We start from the raw sequence: 20,289 nt of genomic DNA, 5'->3' as shown, positions 1-20,289 counted from the left end.
AGTTGTTTTAATGTATAAAATATATTTTGTTGCCAGACAGTGGTGGCACATGCCTTTAATCACAGCACTTGGGAGGCAGAGGCAGGCAGCCTTAGGAATTTGAAGCCAGCCTGGTCTACAGAGTGAGTTCCAGGACAGCCTGAGCTATACAGAGAAACCCTGTCTAGAAAAACCAAACATATATGTATATATATATGTATATATATGTATATATTGTATATACATATGTATACACATACTCATACACATATTTGGATATATATATACACATATACATATATATGTATATACATATGTGTATATATACATATATACTTATATGTATATATGTGTGTATATATGTATATATATATGTATATCCAAATATGTGTATGTGTATGAGTATGTATATATATATATATATCTTTATGATATCTAATTTTGATAAGCAATATAACAATTTCTTATATGTGACAAAAGCAAAAATGACAGAGAAAATAGTACACATTTTATATTGCAGTATTTCCATAAAAAGTTATTTGTTTTAGAAGTTGAATTTTATTTATTAATAAAATATGTTTTTCACTATTTTTCAAGAGTTTATTTATGATAAATTTCAGATTTGGGCATTGATGACACTGACCATTATAAATCAGATAATTAACATTTTTCGTAAAATGTAACTTATGCAGAAATGTAGACACCGTACCTTTGTCAAAACTAGATTAGGTTGTAATATTTAAAATGACAGTAAATGTTATCATTAATAATAATCATCACTGTATCCTTGTAATCTTTATCTGAATGAAAATAAGAACCTTCAATTAAGCATACCTCATATATGTAATGTAGGATACACATGATTAAAGAACATTTTATTTATAAAGTACACAGATCAGTTCCCTTTGAACAGCAAATAGCCCCAAAGATCACCCACCATATCAGAGGAAGATTAAATTGAACTTAGTTTGGCTTCGATCTATTTGCAATTGCGAGGACAAACCCTGTGTATACCCATAACATTTTATCTTTGAACCACTGACTAAAAAGTCTAAAGTTGTTAAGGCATCTTGGAGAAGCTGAGAGGTCAGTGGAGGGTGTGAACCTGAATAACACGGTGCTTTTTCAATCCCCAAGTTCAAAACAAAAAGAACACAGTAAGCTCACTGATGAAGAAGTTGTTTCATTTCTCTGGTGTAGATAATTCACATGACCCATTTGATTCACCTTTCTTTTTATATATATATAGCATACTCCCTTCACCTTTGGATCCCTTTGAGAGCCTGGTCTATGAGGCTGACTTTTCTAGTGTTGCACTGCCAAAGTTCTCAACATACAGGGATAGTTTTTGCTACTTCTGTTACCAACAATACTTTTATTTCTGACTGTTTACATTTTTGTTTATTGAGAAAATCAAGCCATATCTATTAAGTATAAGTCAAACTCCTATGGATATTATTTATCCCAAAAATATTTATTTGCATTTATCATATCCCATACTGTACTCTTTGCAATGGGTGTGCCTTAGGATGTGTCAATTGCCTCATTTTAATCATAAACATGTGCAAAGATACAGAAACCAAACTGTTTTTAAAGAATAGATTTAAAAATCATCTTAATTCTAGATGTAAGATTGTTAAGTGTTTTTGTTTGTGGAATGGTTATAAGTATATAACTTTTATAGTGTATAATAAATCATAAACAAAAGTTTCTACATTAAATTAGAAATTATATGTATATTAATTTTCATACTTTAAGAGATATTAAAGACAAATTATAAAAAACTTGTCATTCACTATTTTCCTACATCACCATATATCATTAAGCACAGTCAAATTATTTTAGAAACATAGCACTGCCCTAATAATATAACTAGTTTTTCTATTTGCTTGGATACAGAAAATTCATTACTTCTGATCTTTCTAGAAACTCATGAATCCAAAGTTCTTCATCATTAAATTAAAATATTTAATCTTGAAGAGAGTTAATTTCAGCATTACCTGAATACAAGGATTATTTGAACACAAGGCACATGCTAAACTATTAACAAATACTATCCATTAGAAATATTAGAATACTGAGATTAAAAAATTAAGTCAAACATTATAAGTAGTAGTTTGAAAGTTTTTCAAAGATATGGTTGTTTGTATTTGAGCAACAGTTTCTGTGGGCTGCAAATGGCTTAGTGAATAAAAATGTTCTTTCTTATGCCTGAGGACCAGATTTGGATCAGCAGGACCTAGAGATGGAAGGAGGAAACCTACTACTGACGTTATTCTCCTTCTTCCACAGTGGACATAGATTCTATTTACCCTTCTCAATGCTAAAAGGTTATCTGTTTGAACTTGTGCAGATTTTGTGCATGCCATCACAGTCTCTGTGTGTTCATATATATATCAGTCCTATCATGTCTAGAAGATGCTATTTCGATGGTTCTATCCACCACGTCTGGTCCTTACACTCTTTCTGCATTCTTCCTCCATATCCACCACTGAGCTTTGAGAAGATGTGTTTAGAATTGAGTGCTACAAAGTCAGATATTAGTTCTGTCTCATGGAATAGGCCTTAAATATAATACTTCTTTAACACTTTGCCAATACTTCACCAGTATGCAAGAAATCAATCTGGTGTAGTAGGGCACAGAGTTTTTATATGGATCATATTGATGATTATTTTATTATTCCATTTGTGCACAGAGTACTTTCAAGTACAATGAATACTGGTCAGTAGGCATGAGTCTTCTTTTTGGGTACTATTTTCATGTCTCTATGTTTAGGACTTAAGTAAGTGATTTCATCGGCAACTGGATCTTACCAATGAACAGCAATAAACATGGATGAGAAAGTCTCTCTGTGGTAGGATATAGAGTGCTTTGAGTATGTATCCAAGAGTGTTATAGGTGGATCTTACTGAAGACCAATAAACAGTAGGTTTTTGAGGAACTACAACACCGATTTCCATAGTGAATGTACAATATTTTACTCTCAGCAAAAATGAGCGAGTGTGCCCTTTTCTCTGCATTTTGTCAGGATGTTTTTCCAGTTTTTATTAATATTGGTCAGTCCAATAATTTCAGATATAAGATGAAATCTTAAAGTAGTTTTGAATTCTACATCCCTGATGACTAAGAACATTGAACATTTCTTTAAGTGTTCACAGCCATTTGAGTATTTATTTTGTTGATATCCAGTTTTTTAATTGTTGTTGATATTTGTAGGCTTCCATGGGCTGCTATCAGCACTGGCCCTCAGTTGTCGACTTCTCACTTGACCTTCCCTTTTACACTGTGCTGTTGAAGCATATATGGAGTGTAATGTCGGCAACTGGGGGCCAGTACTGAGAGCAGCCGATGGAGGTTTGTCCTGGTAGTGCTGATGGAGGGCTAGTACTGAGAGCAAATTATGAGAGCTGCTGCTGATAGCAGCCAACAACTGGGGAAAAGATAGTGGAAAATCACACACACACACACACTCACACACACACACACACACACACACACACACACACACACACACACACACTCCTAGAAGATAAAGCAAGAAAAGCTCCAACAATTTTACTGGTTATATGAAGCAAAACTCCAAGGAGCTAGCTCCAACCAAATATGCATATATACACATTTACACATACACATGATGGGTGGATGGAACAAACACCAGTGACTTGATTCCAACAATTTTATTTTTTCTTTTAGGATTTTATAACATTTAAGACAGAGTTCTCTATGTACGAAAAAGATTACCTCATAGCCATGAGTTAAATATTCTGTAAAAACAGTCACCACAAAAACATATTCTTCAAAAACAGATTAAAATTCTTACCACAAAGGAAAATACAGAAGGATTATTGATTATGTATTCTTCTTTTAAAATCATACCTAACTAAATATTTCATATCTATCTTTCTCTCCACAAACGAGTAATTCTTTTGACAGAGATTTAAAAAAAAAATTTAAGCAAGCCTGTCCATAGTGGCAAGACTTTTTTGCTTGCTTAGCAGACAACAATTTGTATTTATTAAGAAACAGATTATTGTCTATTTTACATCTTATTTTTGAAGTCTTGTTCAACTAAACTGGCTAAGCATCTATTCTCGCTTCTTATATTCATAATCAAATAATTTAGTCTTTGTTCATAACCCTGTCTTTTCACGGTACATACAGAAACCTTAGGCCACATACGTGGATCACAGGATCCAACCACTCAGACCCAAGCTAGAATGACTGCTTTCTTGGAGTATTTGCTTATTCCAAGCCTATTTTCTCTTCCAAGTACAATCACATGCTTTTCATGTATTACAGATCACTGTGCTTTTTTTCTACCTTATGCAGCCCTCACTACAAGGAAGCAGGTACATTTTACACCATCTGTTTAAACTTTATATCAATTATCCTAACTTTCTAAAACTATAAAAATTAAATCAGAAATTCTATAAAATCATTAATTTATCTAAACAATATTATTTCATGAAAGTCCATCTTTATATTTTTCTACTGGAAAATTGTCCAATAGAGTGGTAGAATGGGCTATTTCCATATCTATGTATATATATGGAGAGACAGACAGACAGACAGACAGACAGACAGACAGACTTGAAACTTGGACTTGGTCTACCTCATGTTGTTTGGTTGGAACACTTTTAGGTTGTTTGGCTGATTTATTGTTTTCCCTAGGTCTGCTTGTTATTTGAATGTAGGAAGTCCACAACTTTTTAATTTTTCACTATTAGGTGTTAATTTCATGTCCTGCTACTTTGCCCAATGTGTTCATCAGCTGTAGAAGTGTTCTGGTAGAGTTTTAGCTTCCTTCATGTAAGAATCACATCATTTACAAATAAAGGTTGTGTAAATTCTTCTTTTTCTATGTGTATCTCTTTGTTTTCATAAAAAGTCTTATTGCTCTTGTTAACACTTGAAATATTGAATTCAATAAGTATGAAGAGAGTTGAGCTTTGTGTCTTGATCTTAATTTTATTGAAAATTAAAGCTTTGAGTTTTTCTCTATTTTAGAAGGAACTTGTTTTGACATTGTGGTTGATGGAGAAGTATGTTCCTTATATCCACTCATAGATGGGAATAGGCAAAACTTTCAGTAATTTTTCTGTTTGTTAGGTCATGTGGGAAAATTAATTAGATGTTAGTTTTTTAATGAGTTGCCTATCAACATGATTTTATTATTATCTTCATTGATTTAATTTTGGCACTGAGTCTCTCAGATTGCATTCAAAAATATATAATAATGTATAATGCCTAACAATATCAAACTACATTAATTACTATATTGGTACCAAAACCAAAATCTTGTCAATTGGCTAAAACTATACTAGTAGCTGTATAGCACTTTCATCAAATTTCAGATTAAGGAGAAATAGTTCCCAGCCTAGTATAGTCATAGAGAGAACAGCAACATAAAGGCAGACTTCACAGATACCAGCACCTAGCAAAGTTAACTATACTATTTGAATTTTGTTATAAAATATTTCAGAATTAAAAAGATAATTTAAAACAACATATTTTGTAAACAGAGGTTATATCTTGTATCTAAAGTTCGGTGAATTTATTAAAAGTTTTGTAGAGATTGTTTTATGTACTTTAATAGTTATTATTTTATAAAGTTTTATTACTGATTCTTTGTGAATATTTAGTAACAGAACTAATGTTTTCAAATTAGTGAGAACAAATGAGAACCATATATTCTAGGCAATTAAAATTAACCACATCTAAGTATAATGTTATTAGCAGTCTAATAATAGGTCACTATGTAATAGTCAGCATTTATATTCAGTACAAACATTTTAATATATTTTTGAAGGGAAAATATGTTTTTGTGTTGATTAACTATTTTAATTATAGTATAAAATAATTGAATATATTTCAAACAACATAAAATTTGAAATTGTTTTGTAAAAGTGTCTCTAGATTATTTAAGATTTTGAAATAATTCTTGTGGATTATACTAGTCTATAAGGAATATAATGTTAATACAAGTATTTAAATATGTTTATGTTATTGCTTATGCACTTGCCAGAGGTACTTAAAAGGCTTGGCAGGTCTAAGACTTGCCAGGAACTCTATGCTAATGAAGTGACACTTATTGCTTAGCTCAGCAACTGTGCTGAGTTACAGATTCACATCAAATGCAAGTAGTGAGACTATTGAAAATATTTTTAAGTCAAATATATTGCTATTTACAGTCCTTAGAGTATCTTCCAGTTGAAAAATTTATTCTAAAGTCTTCATTCTGGGCAAATCACCCAGTGTAAGTAATTAAATTACAAAATAAAACACAGGATAAGGAATTACTTTTTCTTTTAATGAACAATTGTTGGGATTGCAGGACCATGTGGCAACTACATAGCTCTCAGTGGTGAGAACAAGTTTGGAAGAAATTGTATGACACAGGAGAAATGAAGTGGTCATTGCTGAGTGACACACAAAATGAAAATGAGTCAAGCGATCAAATTAACAGTGTACCTTAGCTTACAAATGGTTCCTGTTGTTACAGCCCAAGCAAAGAAATAACAAAGAATGGACAGAATACACTGCTTGATTACTTGTGCCTATTTGAAAATGACAGTCTTGAGTTGGACATTTGCAATTTCTCTATTTAATCCACCAATAAACAATATTTGCTTTTCTTATTGTTTTTTAGGCTTTCTGTGTGTGCGTATGTGTGTGCATGTGTGTGTGTGTGTGTGTGTGTGTGTTATGTGTGCATAGGGTTTTTTCATTTGTTTTGTTTGAGTATTTTTCTCTCATTTTTTTGTTTTAATTTGTTATAGAGAGCTATAGAACATTCGTTTATGAAGATAGATCATGAAGAGAGTTTGGGAAGAGTTTTGTAGGGGAAAAACATGATCAAATTATATTCTAATTAAATACCTATTTTTCAGTGGTTAATTTTACATTTGTGAATAATTTGCTGTGTTTCTATCAATCTGTCACTTTTTATCCAAGTAGAGTAGTAAAAGAAATTTATGTCAACTGCACCTTTGTCCAGAATCTCATTTATATGTTTGCTCCATTCTATTTTGTCTGTAGATATTTTTATACATGGTGCAATGTTGATGTTTGTTTCATTTAGTATGAATGAAACAAACCTATACTATGTTGTACTCTGTTAGGCTAAATGAGAATATTTACATATCTATTTTCCCCAAAGGCTTTCTCCTTTCATTTATCCTTCTGCCCTTTATCTTTTCTTTCTCTTTTTCTTTCTCTTTCTCATAAGATGTTTGATATAGCATCTTATTCTAAATGTAAAACCATCAACATGTAATTTTCATGGTATTTTAATTTTAAAGTCTTTCTGCCTAAACAAACAAGAAACTCATAACAATTGTTTAATTATTTTAGATCCAAGGAGCTCAAACTACCATTTTAAAAAATATTTTGTGGCACAGTTTGTGTTTGTATAAATATCTGTTGTTTTGTATGTAATTTTCCTCTTTAATACTACTTTTACATAAAGTTAGTTTTGTAGGTTTAGAATGTGTATACTAAAAATCATGACTTGAATTAAATATCTTGTACTTGATTCTTTATTCTCCAGTGAACAAAAAGATGTGAAAGAAAAAGGCTTTATTTTTCTTATAAGAAATATAGGGTTTTTCCACTACTTGTTTTATTTTTTTTTTATCTGATAGATTTCATATATACTGAACAGATATTTAAAAATCTGAGTCTTGTTCCTTTTTTATCGAGTTTCAAAGACAGCTTGGCTGATTTCTAACTTATTAAATAATTTGAATGCTTTAGTAAATATAGAGGTTGTTTTCATATTCTCTATTTGTTTTTTATATAGTTCATTCTTACAGGTTACAATTTGGAAATTATCTCCTCACTGTTTCTATTTACACAAGGATAAAACAACAACTTTCATAAAATAGACCTTTGAAGCTGTGTCATATTTGGCTTGTTGGATCAATGTACCCTTGTGATCATGTGATTAATCTATCTGCTGCTCCTGTACTGGAAGCTATTAAACAGATCATAAACACAATATTATGGAGTAAATGTCAGGATCTTTGAGTTCTACCAACTAACTAGTTGTATAACCTTGAACATGACACATAATCTCTCTGACTTCAATCTCATTATGTACGTAGCAAGACAGCAATTATCTCTATGGGCTTCATTGCTTATAGGAGTCTAGAATTTTATTCTACAATTATCTTCAGATGAATTTAGCTCAAGGAGAAAAGCTGCATTGCAACATTTATGCAAATATCTTAAATGAATTATGGAGTTAATTTAATAAGCCTCTTAGCTTTTGGGGGATAATTTTAAGAAAGTAAATATTCATTTAAGAAATATACTGATGGTTACTATGAACAAATATGGCAAAACATTTTCCATATAATTTAGTATTTCTAAAAATTGTTTATCAATCATATGTTTAAAGAATATCACAACTCTGACATTAAAAAGTTTCATTGGCTAGTATTAACAGCAGAAAAATTTTAGTAACTGCTTACAATTCAATATAATTATCTTCTCATGTTTGCACATATGTAGTTACTTGATATTAACATAATAAATATATTTATGTGCAAAAGACTGTGATTTTATAAATTCAAATACTATTCGGTTTTAAAAGATACAGATGATCTGGGGTTTACCTCTTTACTCTTACAAGCTGATGGGGCAATAAGAACAATGGACCAAGCAAGTTTTGCAAAATTTACCATACTGTTTAACATTAAAGGTTTGGTGACAATAATGAAAGCATTCATCAATAATGAAATCGTTGTTTTTAATAGGAGTTTGAATACCAGTCTGGGTAAGCACATTTCCATGCTTAATGAGTGTTTGGACAGTTATGAATGCTCAAAGAATTCCCTTTCAAAACCATTTTATTCTGAGGTATTCACTGAGAAATGCTTACTAAAGGAAGGTATATCAGTATTTTAAATGTCTATATTCATAAACATACTAATCATTACTCTAAGCAAATTTATATTAATTATAGCATATCATAATATATCAAATATTCCATTTTAAAATCACAGGTATGGGAATTTGAGTTTTACATTATGAATAGTGCACAGTGTCTGTGGGTCGAGTTTCTTTGCCCTTCTTACCCAGTTGTCAGTGTGGACACACTATCTTGACATGCTTTTGTAAAAGAAAGCAGAGTGTGACTAGTGCTTCAGCACAAGACAGAGAGGATGAGTTCTTTCCTGGACATCATGATTAGCTTCTCAACCTTTTACATAGTGATTCCCTTTCTCTTGCTACAAATGTAGCACATCTGTATCTTGAAACCTTTCTCCACTATAAATGTAGAATATTATTAAAAGTAACACTTGACAAAGTAAAAACTTCTATGCTTACTGTAGTTCATATTTACCATAAATTTTGTGGATTTTAAGATGTTTTCATGATCAAGAAAGTAATCCTCTTACATTTTCTTCTTCTAGCATTATCCCTCTACTCAAAAGTTTTATAATTGTATGTGAACATCTGTCCGTAAGTTATACATGTTATGTTAATCTACAATTACCAATAAATAAAAATTACTCATCAAACATATAAAATACTTCATGAAAACAAATGACTAATGACCCTGTATTTTTATTTTGCTTATCCCAGTCCTTGGCTGTCCATCAAGGTCCTAGCACACAGTAAGTTTGTGATGTATGATATTATACACCTCTATTTCTACTGCTTTGAAATAATTTGTTGAATGTGTTATCTAGCATTATAAAATTTCAATGATGATTTTAAAGTAGAAATTTTATCAGCCCTTAATCACATTGTGAGTTTAACTTCCTCAAGGAATAATTTTCAAATGTTAAAAAAGTAATTTGTCAATCTGCCATTTAGTATTTGTTAATATTGAAGGCATAGTTTGAGTAGATACATATAGTTCAGACATTTGAAAAACTCAAACAGCACAATCGGTGTTTACAAATATCATCCTGTCCAATGGAAACATATAAGAAAGTGATGTTATATGTATATATGTGTAGGTATTCAGTTTGTCCATTTGAATACCCCAAAAATAACATGGCTTTCATCGAAAGATATGTCAAATTTTCAATTTCAAAACCAGCCACGACATTTTGTTAGCACACAAGTAAGAAAACAACACATACTAAAACTTTGTTTACTGAATTAGTAAAAATATGAAAATTGGTTTAAAGAAAAATTTGAGACAGGACATGTATCTGTTGTTGTGGAATGTCAAGATTAGGTTTTGAAATGGGTGTTTTTATATAATTAAACAATATATTTAGAAATATATACAATTTATATAATATATATTGTACATAATACATATTTAATATATACATTGTAGGAATGTAAATGAGAAAAAGTCGTAAGTGTGAGAACTTCACAGAATTCAAGTGCAACCAAAAGATAAATGTGCTTTTCTGTAAAGAATTATGTAATCCTTAAAGGTAGTTGTATTATGGAACTAGATGAATGTCTTTTTTTCACCGTCATTTAATTATTGTATTCTAATATTGACAATATGCACAAGTTAGTATTTGGGAGTCTCTCAGTATCCAGAAGATAAATTTCTAATATGTGTTTAGAAACATAGTCAGAAAAAAAATGCCTTAATGTAACAATGACTTTACTCCAAGAAGACACAGTTTAGTACCCAGAGTTAACCACTGATCATTCACAAGGTGTGCATAGGATGATGACTAATAACCTAACATTTGTCTAACAAAACAGGAATGCATATATCAGCATGAAGAAACAGTTTGGAAGGTAGAACTGGTTACAGATGTCAATATTGAATACATATTATATGTATTGCTTTCATATTTCTTTAAGAAGTACACCACTGTCATGTTGGGTGGTATTATCTTCAGGTTCATGAACTAGCCTACAGGTCCATTATATGATCTTTGAATAACATACTTTGGCCACGTGTGAGCCCCATTTTCAATGCCAGAGGAAGAAACAATAACTCACACCTGGCTCATGAGCACACAGATTCATCTTGTTTGATGAACCTGGAAAAAGCATACAGCTTCAGGATTTTCAGAAAGACCCTAGCAAGATAAATCTTTCTTTACAACCCCAGTAGGTTTTATAAAAGCAAAAAGAGACATAGACCCATATGATTGTCTCTTAAAAGGATTGTAAGAGGGGGTTATTGTGACTGTATTCACTAATAAGTGTGGAATGAAAAAACAATCCCAAACGGCAAGGAAAGACTGTGTTTGCTTGCGTTATATTTCATTCATGACTAAAATAAAAGTTTTGGTTGACTCTTCAAGTGCAGAAAGTGTAATCCAAGATTTTGTAGAACACGAAAGAGAAAATAGAGAAAAATGAAGAAATAATAAGGAACACTGCAAGAAGTAAAGAGAAATGTAGGATAGAATGCAGAAAATACAATGTTGTCAAAGAATGCAATCATTTTCCTCCACTAAAACAACAAAACAAAGATTTCTGCTTTATTTGAAGAATTCACAAGACTGCACTCAGAAAGATCACCAAGCAAAATGAGAAAATGGACAGTGAACTCAATAATGTTAAGAAAATAATTCATGAACAGAAATGTGTAGACTTCATAAAGCAAACTTAAATTTTAGAGCTGAAAGTACAGTAAGGCACATTTTCAAAATGTGCTGAAGTCCTTCAAAAGCAGAATTTATCAAGCAGAAGAATGAATCAGTGACCTCAAAGATGGGTCACTGGAATTATCCAGTCTGAGTTGAAAAATCTTGAAACAGAATAAGGAGAAAATAATGCGATTTATGAAACACCAACACAAAACATACATACCATGGAGAGCAAATGAAATATACACTACAAAACATTGAAGAGAAGGAAGAGCCCAAGAGATCAGCATAAACAATTGAACACAAATAAATTGCACAAGCAAGAAGAAATTGATATAGTTTTATAAAAATGCACCTACAACCTATTGAATCACAAAGTAATAGAAAACCTTGTATGAACAATAATAGATAGAGATTGAATGTAATAAAATGTCACCAACAATGAAAAACTGTGGCTTACATGGCTTCATCGTTAACTTATAGTAAGCATCTAAAGGAGAATTAATAGCAATGCTTTTAAACTTTCCCACAAAAAATGATGAGAGGACTTTGATTTTCATTTTACAGTGTCAGTGTTACACAATAAAAACCAACTGAGAGAAAAGCACTACACGGAAAAATGCATACACTAACATAGCTGATAAACACGGACTCAAAATTCTTCAGTAAGATATTATCCACATCAAAAATGCAAAGAACCTAAAGGAATTTGCCCGTGATTTGTAAAAATTGTTCATTATGCTAATTAGGTAAATATCATCTAGCACATTATAGGAATGAAAGAAAAAGATTATTTATTGAATGAAAGAAACTAATGACAAAATTGATTCATGATTTTTTTCTAAGCCCAAGTGATTAAGTGTAAAAAGAATAGCAATAGATATAATGTCACAAGTGACAACTTAGTGAAAAATCATACTTAGTCACAGAATCTGGAAGGGCTTTAGAGTTTAGAAACAATGCAAGAATGCTAATGTTGAAACTTATTTAGCAGGATATTGGAAATCATAGCTAGACTAGTTATGGAGGGAAAGGAACTCGTTTTAATAAATGGAAAAAAAAAACGTAAAGTTTACCTTTTCCAACAGTAAAATCATATATAGATTACTTAATCATATATAGATAGCTAAAAATTTTAGAACATATGAAAATAGAATTTTCTAGAACAAAAATCAGAATAATAGTTGTATCTCCATAGGCTCACAAAAGAGGGAGAAATTTTGAGTAAACAGTCTCGTTTATAAAATAACTGCAAAGAGTTTAAAAATTGGAAGTTGATGTGAAAACGGGGATGATTATATTTGGATAGAGTACCTTTCTACCAACCATGGAGCCTTGGGTTTTATCTGTAGCACCATAGAAATACAGCATGGTGATTCAGACCTGTAATCCTAGCACTTAAAAGGTAAAGATAAGAGGCTCAGAAGATCATCATAACCTACAAAATAAGTTAGAATCAGCCTGAACTACAGGAAACACTTTCTTTAAAAGGGGAATTAAAAATTATTTAAACACACATATTGATGGGCTAGGAGATGATTCGGGGCTTTAAAGTGCTTGCTGTTCTTTCATAGGCTCCAGGTTCAAATTCCAGCACCCACAAGGCAATTCACAACTATCTATACCACCAGTTAACAATAACCCAAACCTCTCTTCCAGCATCCCTACATATGTATCTGATGGATATGCATCATATTCCTAAATATTTTTGCTTAGTCGTGCAATGGTCCTTCGATGTGTGTTTGTAGGACAATTTGTTGTTGTTTGAGCATTCAGTGTACTATTCTTCAGGTAGGACTATTTTTCTCACTCTCAGAATTCCTTAGTTGCTTATCATTCTTTGAGTTCAGGAAAAAAAATCAGAATATGTGAGTTGATCTTGGAGCATAAGCCATTGGTGTTCTGCTCAGGAAAGTTTCCCCTGTGTCCATGTGTTTGAGGCCCTTTCTGACTTTCTCTTCTATTAGTCTCAATGTATCTACTTATATGTAGAGGTCCTTGCTCCACTTGGACTTGCACTTCATACAAGGAGATAAGAATAGATCAATTTGCGTTCTTCTACATGCTGACCTACAGTTGAACCAGCACCATTTGTTGAAAATGCTGTCTTTTTTCCCACTAGATGGTTTTAGCTCCTTTGTCAAAGATCAAGTGACCATAGGTGTGTGGGTTCATTTCTGGGTCTTCAATTCTATTCCACTGATCTACTTGCCTGTGTCTGTACCAATATCATACAGTTTTTATCATTATTACTCTGTAATACAGCTTGAGGTCAGGGATGGTGATTCCCCAAGATGTTCTTTTATTGTTGAGAATAGTTTTCACTATCTTGGGTATTTTTTTATTCTAAATAAATTTGCAAATTGCTCTGTCTAACTCTATGAAGAATTGAGTTGAAATTTTGATGGGGATTGAGTTGAATCCGTAGATTGCTTTTGGCAAGATGGCCATTTTTACATTAATTCTGCCAATCTATGACCATGGGAGAACATGTCATCTTCTGAGATTGTCTTTGATTTCTTTTTTCAGAGAATTGAAGTTCTTGTCATCAAGATCTAACAATCAGCAAATGGGACATCATAAAATTGATAAGCTTCGGTAAGGAAAAGGACACTGTCAATAAGACAAAACAGCAATCAACAGATTTGGAAGAGATCTTTACCAATCCCACATCCAATAGAGGGCTAATATCTATTCTAATATAAACAAAGAACTCAAGAACTTAGACTCCAGATAATCAAATAACCCTATTAAAATGGAGAAAAGAGCTAAACAAAAATTCTCAACCAAGGAATATCAAATGGCTAAGAAGCACCTAAAGAAAAGTTCAACATCCTTAGTCATTAGAGAAATGCAAATACAAACAATGCTGAGATTCCTCCTCACATCAGTCAGAGTGGCTAAGATAAAAAACTCAGGTGACAGCAGATGCTGCTAAGATATGGAGAAAGAGGACCACTCCTCCATTGTTGGTCGAATTGCAAGCTGGTACAATCACTCTGGAAATCAGGCTGGTAGTTCCTTAGAAAATTGGTCATAGTACTACCTTAGGACCCAGCTATACCACTCCTGGGCATATACCCAAAAGATGTTCCAACATATAACAAGGACACATGCTCCATTATGGTCATAGCAGCTTGATTTGTAATAGTCATAAGCTGGAAAGAACCCAGATATCATTCAACAGAAGAATGGATACAGAAAATGTGGTACATTTACACAATTCAGTACTACTCAGCTACTAAATCAATGAGTTCATGAAATTCTTAGGCAAATAGATGGAACTAGAAAATATCATCATGAGTGAGGTAACCTAGTCCACAAAAGGATACACATGATATGCACTCACTGATAAGTGGGTAATAAGCCCAGAAGCTTGGAATACTTAAGATACAGTAGTACATGAAGCTCAAGAGGAAAGAAGACCCAAGCGTGGGTACTTTAGTCCTTTTTAGAAGTGGCAACAAAATACTCACTGGAGAAAATACTGAGACAAAGTGTGGAGCAGAGACTGAATGAAGGTGCCCCAGCCTGCAGAGTCTTTGACAGGGTACCCTAAGAGAAAGGAGGATAGAATGGAAGGGACAGGAGACGCAAAGAATGAGACCAAGACAAGTTTTCTTGAGCTGTATTTTCTCAGGCAATTTATACAGGCAGGAAAGGGAATAATTTGTTTGGGAGAATTTCACAGAAGCTGGGCGTTCTGCCATGTGGCTATCTTGCAGCCCCAATGTTTTTGTCTGGCTCAGGGAGCAGCAACCACTTTCCTTAGGGCACAGTGACCATTGGGACACCTGTTTTCTCAGGAGTCGATAGCTGAGGAAAAACAAAACCTGAAACTATTTTAAAATGGGGTAAAGTTGGCTCCTATCATGAAGAAAAGGCCATCCAGAGACTGCCCCACTTGGGGACACATCCCACATACAGACACCAAACTCATACACTATTGTGATGCCAAGAAGTGCGTGCTAACAGGAGCCTGATATAGCTGTCTACTGCGAGGCTCTGCTAGAACCTGACAAATACTGAGGTGGGTCCTCGCAGCCAACATAGGACTGAGCATGGGGGCCCCAATGGAGGAGTTAGAGAAAGGACTGAAGGTGCTGAAAGGGTTTGCATTCCCATAGGAAAAACAATATCACCAACCAGACACCCCAGTGCTTATAGGGACTAAACCACCAACCAAAGAGTACACATGGAGGGACCCATGGCTCCAGCTGCATATGTAGCAAAGGATGGCCTTGTGGAGTGTAAAAGGGAGAAGAGGCCTTTAATTCTCTGAAGCCTCCATGCTCGAGTGTAGGGGAATGTGTAGGTAAGGAGGCAGGAGTGACTGTGTGAGTGGGGGAACACCCTCATAGAAGCAAGCAGAAGGGGAATGATATAGGGATTCAGGGTGGGGGAACCAGGAAAAAGGATAACATTGTATATGAAAATAAACTAAATATTTAATAAAAGAAAAAAAAGTTATTTACACCAAAGACTGCTGTGCCAAATAATCATGCTCTCTGATGGGAGAAATTTTTATCTACTCTTTTGAAATGGAGTCAACTGTTAATGGGAAACCAGAATCAACATGGGTTGAAATCATAGAAACCAGTAGAAGTATTTGATTAACAACTTTAGTATGTTTTGAATACGAAATTGTAGAGAACTATAATGATAAAGATGAGTTAGTTAAATTTCATGTTAACCTTAAAACAAAAGTGTTATCACTTTTGCTTTTCTTTATGATATCTACTTTATTTTTAATGTTTTCTCAGTATCAATTTGGATATAAGTATCTGCACATGAGTGCAGATGCTTACTGAGTCAAATAGATCAAATTGGGAAACTTCCTGATAGAATCATGGGGGGATTGTGTGCAATAAGACAAGGGTGTCAGTATCCAAACTCTTGTCCCCTGCAAGAACAATATATGCTCTTAAGTTTTGAGCCATTTTTCCAACTTAACATTCAAAATAATATTATTCTAGGCCATATTCTGATGGTTTATTATTGTTTACTTTATAAAATGATATAGCATCTATTTAAGGTGAATATAGGCCTCATTATTAATACCCTTATTAAGAGTTCATTTGACTGTGACATAGACATCAAGAATGTTTTGAAAACAATCTAAAATAAATCACTACATTCTGTATTTTTAAAATAAATCTTCTAAAATACTGATTGGATTTTTATTGAACTGATTGTGTATATGGACAAGGGTTTAATAGTCCAAGTTGAATCAAAGAAAGCCACAATAGCAATTGTGGATTTGTATGCCTATACTCATTACATTGTTAGTTACTTGTTTTCATGCCTTGTTCTTCCTGTCCTGTAAGACATCACATTCATTTCATTCTCCTTTGGTCTCAAACCTGGGAATCTTACAAGGTGTCACATATCAGATTATATGGTCTCAGAAATAGGAAGAACTTCCTGATGGAACAAGAAGCTGTTGTAAAATGTCTTTGTGCTAGTATTTAGGGGTCCACATACAAATTACATAATGATTTTCTTAAACACAATGAAGTGAACACATTCCATCTTAACTGATATTAAGATGAACTCTAAGCAGTATAGAATCTATGTAAAGGGAGTAATTATTTAATCTCAAATTTACCTAGATTAATGTCACTGAAAATCTAGCCAGTAATAATTTTATTTATATATTTTGGGTAGTTGTCACTTTTTACAAATTCTAGTGGTTTTGTTTGCTTGTTTGTATGCTATTAAAGGCATATGTGATATCAAATGGAAAGACTTTGAAAACATCTCAATGGAAATACATTCATTATTTTAATTTGCACATAATTCCAAGAGAGGGGAAAATGAAGACAGAGGTTTAGCTCATTTTTTGTCCACTTTTCCTCTGTGCACACAGACTGGTGACATTTATCAGAAGGAATAGAAATTGTCTATATTTCTCTAATGTAGTATGACCATGGCACATGGATTCTTGAAAGTACATAAAGTTGTAACCATTGAGTTTCAGAGGCATGGATCACTGGAGAATACCCTTTACACAAGTGAATACATAATTATAAAATGGAGATTTTTTTATATGCTTTGTATTATCTGAGAAAAAGCCACCAAATATTCCCTGGAAAAATCTATTATTTGGACAGAAGAGTTTGTGGTTAATACTGGAAGAAGAACTGAAAAATACAGAAAATAAAATTTTTCATTCTCAGTTTCATCTTGATTATAGAAGAATAATGATATTTGTGTATTAAGGGTGTATGCTTCCTATGTAGATATTGTATACTGTTAATAAAAATTCTTTTGTCCCTGTCATTCATATTTAAATGACAGCTATTATTTATCTGGCAAATCTATTCTAGGTAAATAGGGGAAATATATCAATACTTTACCTTTCTTTCTCCTTCTCCTCTCCTCCTTCTCTTCCTTTTCCTCCTCCTCCTCCTTCTTCTTCTTTCTTATGATTATTCTTTTGCTGCTTTTTCTCCTCTTTCTCCTCCTCTTCCTCCTTTTCCTCCTTCTCCTCCTCCTTCTCCTTTTTCTTCTTCTTTGAGCCTTTTCCTCTGAATTACTTGCATATCTCTTACTCTTATGGTCTTAACAATGCTATCTTATCTGTTGGCGTAGCAAAATGTGTGAATATACACACTACACAAGAGGTATATATTTTCAAACAGATAATAGTACTACATATCTAGAATATCAATGAACCACAATGATGACCAACATGACAAGATGATACTGCAGGTGTAGTAGTATTACACATACCTTGGTGGTAACCAACAGCTCTCTAATTAGACTTAAGATGTAGTCAACAAGTGGAACATCATACCTGTACTAGAAACCTAGTCAAATATTCAGTGCTAGTAAAATGGATATTGTAAAATAATCTAGAACTTCAACTTTTCTAAATCAGTATAATTCCTAATAACATCCTAAACACCTTTACTCATATTCACAGGTATGTGTAGTCTTAACCCACTGGAAGAAATCTTTTTATTTGAAACATATAGAGACCATTACAGAAAACATTACTCAAAACACAGAACTATGGAGCCTGGCAGGCAATACATCTGGAATACTGCTTTCAGATGTACAATGCAATGATCATTGTAGAAATGTGGGCCCAGAAACTGGAAAAGCCAGAAGCTAGGTGAGGTGGGTGTCAGAATGTATCTCCTAGGAATAAAAGAAGCAATGTACAAGATGGTTCAACACCATGGGCACCTAATCACAAGCTGAATGAGAATAGAAATGAAAGAAAATTACCATGCATAGGAGAAGGCCCATCAGGCATCAACCAACATATTTTTTAATTGGGTATTTTATTTATTTACATTTCAAAGGCTACCCCTTTCCAAGTTTTTCTTCCACATATGCCCTATCTATCCCATTCCTTCTCCCCCTGCTTCTATGAGGTTGCTTCCTCATCCACCCACTTCTACCTCCCCACACTGGCATTTCCCCACAGTGGGGCATCGAGCCTTCAGAGGATTAAGGGCCTCTTCTCCCTTTTATACTCCACAAGGCCATCCTTTGCTACATGTGCAGCTGGAGCCATGGGTCCCTCCAAGTGTACTCTTTGGTTGGTGGTTTAGTCACTGGGGACACTGGGGGATCTGGTTGGTGATATTGTTGTTCTTCCTATGGGGTTGCAAATTAAAGTCTAGGCACACAATCAAATATATAAGAAAGTTGCCTGGCAGTGCTGGCGCTTGCCTTTAATCCCAGCACTTGGGAGGCAGAGGCAGGCTGATTTCTGAGTCGGAGGTCTACAGAGTTGAGTTCCAGGACAGCCAGAACTACACAGAGAAACCCTGTCTTGAAAAACGGGGGAAAAATGAAAGAAAGAAAGTAAATACCTTTAAAAGGCTGTTTGTTTTTCAAGAAATTCACAGCAGTTAGTCTTATCTTAATATTAACAAGTTTCTTATCACTCTGTTCTCCTGGATGCACTCCTTTCAGATTGTTACTATTTAGTCAGTGTGTTGTCTTCTATATCCCCATCCTTTGGTTTCTGCTAGTCTCCATCTCATAATCACAGTCTTTTCATTGCTTTTTGTTCTCTAAATTCTTCACATTCTTTCTCTTGTACCAAAACAATTAAATTGAATTAATGCCAAAATCCTATCATCAAGTATTGCCTTTAATCAGAGCCTTACTTAAACATAACTTTTTTACTTCTAAATTAATACAGTATCTTTTATTTTCCAGTACATATTTTTGAATACATTGTTTTTATGCGTACACCCTATTGAAAGTTTTAGATTTCACATTTAAAAACAGAGTACAGAACACATGAGAATGAGTAGTCATGCAGTTTTCTATACAAATTCTCTGCTTTTAGCTCTTAGGGACAACCTACTGAGGATAAAACATTAATTTCCATTTTCTATGGGCTGCACTACAAATAAATTCTGCTAGGACCCTTTCAGATTTGATGGTACTGCCATCAGATCTACCCATCCTGCCATTCAAAGATCATTTATTTAATATGATGTTAGACTTATATACTTGGTAAGAGGAAGGAGAAACAAATCTAGGACATAAAGAAGTGTCTCTCAAAGGTGAAGCAGGAGAATCTACATTTTTATGGCCATACACATTTATGGGAAGGTGATCTAGAAATCCTTCCTCAGAGAAGCACTATAATTACTCCAAAACTGTTTGGCAGTTAAACTCTGATTTTGCACAGGAGATTCAACCAGTGTAGAATCCAAAGGATTCCCTGTAGAAATTATATATTATATATATTTCTATATATATAGAAATTATATATATATATGACTTCAAATATATATATGAATCAATAAAGTA

The sequence above is a fragment of the Arvicanthis niloticus genome, chromosome 17 (assembly GCF_011762505.2).
Source record: "Arvicanthis niloticus isolate mArvNil1 chromosome 17, mArvNil1.pat.X, whole genome shotgun sequence".
Taxonomy (NCBI): domain Eukaryota; kingdom Metazoa; phylum Chordata; class Mammalia; order Rodentia; family Muridae; genus Arvicanthis; species Arvicanthis niloticus.
This window is presented reverse-complemented; position numbering follows the sequence as displayed.